The sequence below is a fragment of the Scyliorhinus canicula genome, chromosome 4 (assembly GCF_902713615.1).
Source record: "Scyliorhinus canicula chromosome 4, sScyCan1.1, whole genome shotgun sequence".
In the NCBI taxonomy this organism is placed as follows: Eukaryota; Metazoa; Chordata; class Chondrichthyes; order Carcharhiniformes; family Scyliorhinidae; genus Scyliorhinus; species Scyliorhinus canicula.
The window spans coordinates 137,738,279-137,744,619 of NC_052149.1; positions in this window are offsets into that span (position 1 = coordinate 137,738,279).

The window sequence follows — 6,341 nt, forward strand, 5'->3', positions numbered from 1 at the left end:
GGTTTTGTAGCCCATATTTATCATTCTTATTTTGCTTACTTTTCATTCTGATGTTTCTCATCAATTACTTAATAAACTAACCATACTATACTATCATCAGACATTCTCAATACCTTATCGCTCAATTCCTCCTTATCTACTCCTTATCTTGCTCAGCAATAATTGCCTTTGATAGCTGTTGCTGTTATAACTGCAGGGCTAGTTGCCTCTGGAACTCTCCTTGGCCATGGATCCAATCATGCCTATAGTATTGGCTAAATTTCATATCATGCCAAGAAAGAACTCTCATAAATGCATTTGTCCACTTCAAAGCCGTTGACGCTGTTAATATCAGTCTTAATGCTAAATTATTTCAATTATTACACTTCATTGCCTTGTCCACTGCTTAGCAACTTCTTTTTAAAAAGTCACCCAGGTTATCAAGGATGCACTGCCCTTTGTAAATCAATGTTGGCTCTCTCTGACCAGCTTAAAATTTTCAAAGTATCCACCCACCCTATCCTTAATTATAGAGTTTGAGTAACTTCCTAATAACGGATATGAGTTTAATTTGAACGACTTTTCCGCCCACGCCCTGCGGCATGCTTTGTGGTAGCAGAGGCAGCCCATCATTGGCCAGCAGTGGGACCTTCTGGGCGGAACGGTGGCACAGTGGTTAGCACTGCTGCCTGACAGCGCTAGGGACTCTGGTTCAATTACAGCCTTGGGTGACTGAAGTTTGCACATTCTCCCATGTCTGCGTGGGTTTCATCTGGGTGCTCCGGCTTCCTCCCACAGTCGAAAGATATGCAGGTTAACTGGGGTTACGGGGTTATGGAGTTAGGGCAGAGGGGTGGGCCTAGGGAGGATGCTCTTTCTAAGGGTTGGTGCAGATTCGATGAGCTAACTGGCATCCTGCACCATAGGGATTCTATGGACTAATTTCGCACAGGGCTAAATCGCTGGCTTTTAAAGCAGACCAAGACAGGCCAGCAGCACAGTTCAATTCCCGTACCAGTTTCCCCGAACAGGCGCTGGAATGTGGCGACTAGGGGATTTTCACAGTAACTTAATTTGAAGCCTACTTGTGGCAATAAGTGATTTTCATTTCATTTAATTTCATTTTGAATGGGATTTCCTGTTGTTCACACCCTCCACTGTCGGGGAAACCGATGCAGGGGCTTGGCCTGGACTGGAAGATCCGACTGGCAGGAACAGCTGAAAAATCCCGCGCCTGCACTGTAATTCTCTGGTTTCACTCTTTCAGAATTTCTAAACAGCTCAGTAACACAGTTTCTAAGGCAGCTTAGTAACAGTTTCTAAATAGCTTAGTAACACACACAGTTTCTAAGGCATCTCAGTAACACACACAGTTTCTAACGCAGCTCAGTAACACACACAGTTTCTAACGCAGCTCAGTAACACACACAGTTTCTAAACAGCTCAGTAGCACAGTTTCTAAGGCAGCTTAGTAACAGTTTCTAAATAGCTTAGTAACACACACAGTTTCTAAGGCAGCTTAGTAACACACAGTTTCTAAATAGCTTAGTAACACACAGTTTCTAAACAGCTTAGTAACACACAGTTTCTAAGGCAGCTTAGTAACACACAGTTTCTAAACAGCTCAGTAACACACACAGTTTCTAAGGCAGCTTAGTAACACACAGTTTCTAAACAGCTCAGTAACACACACAGTTTCTAAGGCAGCTTAGTAACACACAGTTTCTAAACAGCTCAGTAACACACAGTTTCTAAATAGCTCAGTGACACACAGTTTCTAAACAGCTCAGTAACACAGTTTCTAAGGCAGCTTAGTAACAGTTTCTAAATAGCTTAGTAACACACAGTTTCTAAGGCAGCTCAGTAACACACACAGTTTCTAACGCAGCTCAGTAACACACACAGTTTCTAACGCAGCTCAGTAACACACACAGTTTCTAAACAGCTCAGTAGCACAGTTTCTAAGGCAGCTTAGTAACAGTTTCTAAATAGCTTAGTAACACACACAGTTTCTAAGGCAGCATAGTAACACACAGTTTCTAAATAGCTTAGTAACACACAGTTTCTAAACAGCTTAGTAACACACAGTTTGTAAGGCAGCTTAGTAACACACACAGTTTCTAAACAGCTTAGTAACACACAGTTTCTAAGGCAGCTTAGTAACACACAGTTTCTAAACAGCTCAGTAACACACACAGTTTCTAAGGCAGCTTAGTAACACACAGTTTCTAAACAGCTCAGTAACACACACAGTTTCTAAGGCAGCTTAGTAACACACACAGTTTCTAAACAGCTCAGTAACACACAGTTTCTAAGGCAGCTTAGTAACACACAGTTTCTAAACAGCTTAGTAACACAGTTTCTAAGGCAGCTTAGTAACACACAGTTTGTAAGGCAGCTTAGTAACACACAGTTTCTAAACAGCTCAGTAACACAGTTTCTAAGGCAGCTTAGTAACACAGTTTCTAAGGCAGCTGAGTAACACACAGTTTCTAAGGCAGCTTAGTAACACACACAGTTTCTAAACAGCTTAGTAACACAGTTTCTAAGGCAGCTTAGTAACACAGTTTCTAAACAGCTTAGTAACACACAGTTTCTAAGGCAGCTTAGTAACACACAGTTTCTAAGGCAGCTTAGTAACACACACAGTTTCTAAACAGCTCAGTAACACAGATTCTAAGGCAGCTTAGTAACACACAGTTTCTAAGGCAGCTTAGTAACACACAGTTTCTAAACAGCTTAGTAACACAGTTTCTAAGGCAGCTTAGTAACACACAGTTTCTAAGGCAGCTCAGTAACACACAGTTTCTAAGGCAGCTTAGTAACTGACAGTTTCTAAACAGCTCAGTAACACAGTTTCTAAGGCAGCTTAGTAACTGACAGTTTCTAAACAGCTCAATAACACAGTTTCTAAGGCAGCTTAGTAACAGTTTCTAAACAGCTCAGTAACACACAGTTTGTAAGGCAGCTTAGTAACACACAGTTTCTAAACAGCTTAGTAACAGTTTCTAAACAGCTCAGTAACACACAGTTTCTAAACAGCTCAGTAACACACAGTTTCTAAACAGCTTAGTAACACAGTTTCTAAGGCAGCTTAGTAACACACAGTTTCTAAACAGCTCAGTAACACACAGTTTCTAAATAGCTCAGTGACACACAGTTTCTAAACAGCTCAGTAACACAGTTTCTAAGGCAGCTTAGTAACACACACAGGGCGCGATTCTCCGCAAATGCGGCGAGTCGTAAAGGCTGCCGTGAAACTGACCGTGTTTCACGGCAGCCTCCGCGCCCCCTCCCGGGACCCGATTCTCCCCCCCGGGCGGGGCTAGCAGCGCGGCCCCGTGAAGCACGGCATCGCGGGCTTAGCTCCAACCCGCGCATGCGTGGATGACGTCATCGCGCATATGCGTCAAACCCGCGCATGCGCGGGCCGTCATGCCCCTCAGCCGCCCCGCGGACTGATCCTGCGGGGCGGCGGAGGAACAATTAGTGCGCGGGTATCGGACCCGCTGCCCACCAATCGCGGGCAATGCCACCCTTGGCACGGCCGTGGTGCGGCCGTGCCAATCGGTGCCATGGTTGTCTGGGACGGCACTTTGCGGCCGTTTTCACGAACGGTGAGAGCAGGTGTGTTTACGTTCGTGAAAACGGCCGTAAAGGCCTGGGAACTCGGCCCATCGGCCAGGGGAGAATCGCTGTTTGCCGTAAAAAAACGGCGAGCAGCGATTCGTGTCGTGGGCGGCCGTTGGGGGGGGGGGAGAATAGCGGGAGGTCGGGAAAAATGTCGGGAAGGCCCTCCCACTATTCTCCGACCCGTCGTGGGCAGCGGAGAATTGCGCACAGCTCAGTAACACACACAGTTTCTAAGAACAGTTTCTAAATAGCTCAATAACACACAGTTTCTAAACAGCTCAGTAACACACAGTTTCTAAGGCAGCTTAGTAGCAGTTTCTAAATAGCTCAGTGACACACAGTTTCTAAACAGCTCAATAACACAGTTTCTAAACAGCTTAGTAACACACACAGTTTCTAAGGCAGCTTAGTAACACACAGTTTCTAAGGCAGCTTAGTAACAGACACAGTTTCTAAGGCAGCTTAGTCACAGACACAGTTTCTAAGGTAGCTTAGTAACAGTTTCTAAATAGCTTAGTATCACAGTTTCTAAACAGCTTAGTAATACATAGTTTCTAAATAGCTTAGTAACATACAAAATTTTACAATTTAAACAAATGATTCTCAAACCAAGAAAACCTTGGAAGGTTTATTGTTAGGACATCTACAATCTTCTCACCTACTTTCTTTAAAATGCTGACATTAAAATCATCATATCTTGGGGATTTCTCACTCATTTTGCTTCCATTAATTTTGTCATATCCTTGTCCCTGGTTCAATATTCGTTTCAGTGGGATTTCAATGTGCAGGCTTTTTTAATAACAATAATCTTTATTGTCACAAGTAGGCTGCAATGAAGTTACTGTGAAAAGCCCCTAGTCGCCACATTCCGCCACCTGTTTGGGTACGCGGAGGGAGAATTCAGAATGTCCAAATTACCTATCAGCACTTCCTTCAGGACTTGTGGGAGGAAATCAGAGCACCCGGAGGAAACCCTTGCAGGCACGGGGAGAACGTGCAGACTCCACAAGACAGTGACCCAAGCCGGGAATCAAACCTGGGACCCTGGAATTGTGAAGCAACAGTACTAACCACTGTGCTACCGTGCTGCTCATCAACTGTGGATACTAATCGATGGTGGATGGAGTGTATGTTTGTGGATGGGGTGCCAATCAAGTGGGCTGCTTTGTTCTGGATGGTATCGAGCTTTTTGTGTTGTTGGAGCTGATTAGCCTTTCTGATTTATGCTTTATCTACCTCAGCTGATTATCAAAATCTCAGAGGAGTGGGCATCCCCCCTTCCCCGGCTACCGAGTGGTTTTATGTGTCTATTAATCATAGATTCCCAACAGTGCAGAAGGAGGCAATTCGTCCCATCAAGTATGCACTGACCCTCTGAAAGAGCGCCCTTCCTGGGACTACACCCCCACTTATCCCTGTAACCCCATCAAATCTTTGAACACGAAGGGGCAATTTAACATGACCAAGCCACATTTTAGACTGTGTGAGGAAACCGGAGCTCTTGGAGGAAACCCACGCAGACATGGAGGGAACGTGCAAACTGCACAGGCAGTGACCCAAGGATGGAATTGAACCCGGGTCCCTGGCACCGTGAGGCAGCAGTGCTAACCACTGTGCCATCATGACGCTTGGATCTGAGGCATTTCTGAGTCCCTCATAGAAATAGAACAGAGGGTCAATCCTTCCAAAAAGCTGAGATGATCTGATCAGAGGTCTTTAAAATTATGATGGGTTTAGTACAATGATGTAGGGAAGATGGATGGAGATCAAAGCTCAGGGTCATTCTTACACAGAGAATGTGGAATTTGCGTCCATCTTTCAGGATGTATTGAAAGAAAAGTTGTATTGCGCGACAAGAATAGCTAGATTTGTGGAAGGAGGCTCCTGTGGAGTGTAAGCACCAGCATAAAGCATTTGAGCCAAATGGTCTGTTTCTGTGTAGTAAATGCTGTGTAAAACACAAGATGCAAATAAACTGGACTGACGAATTTCCCAAGCTGCAGTCCCACAGCAAGCATTGGTTGATCTATTCCGTGCCTGGAATCTGCCACCAGCAGAATGCACCCTGTGCAATTTCAATAAACATTACACTGGCCTAAAACACAGCTTTCCCCCATCAATGTACAAGCTAATGTAGTATTGATTTGCTGACTCCTTTCAGACCTGGGCTGGCTGGAATCTGTCCTGACCAGCCCTTTTTCATCAGATCACAGATGCCGGGTTTTATAGAGCACGCACCATGTTGCAGTTCAACTTGTTTCTCTTTCTATCCCAAATTATAGATAGCCTTCTGGGAAAACATGGGAAGGAAGTTAAGCTGAAACTGAGGATTAAAATATTACAATAAAAACAAAAATAACAATCTGCATGGGCTCTCCAGTTCAAGAATGTTGATGCCCCATCTGGGGAGGAGCTGTGAAGAGAAACACTCTTTTGTTTCCACAACAGTTTATACTGCATTATGTCCTCCAGCTTTTTTTTACTGTTGGATTGTGTCCGTTACAAGTTGAATCACATCACTTGTTGAAGAACTGGGGAATTCTCACACAGAGATTGTCTTGGTCTACCCATTTGGATGTGCAGGATAGACTGATTCCCTGTAAGGATTCTCATGGAGAAATGAATGGTGTCACACAACATTATGGAAGCCTTCACACAGGTTCTCTGTAAATCTCCCAATTACCCATTCATCTAATTGGCTCAGTCCGTCAATTCTTCTAATTTAAATT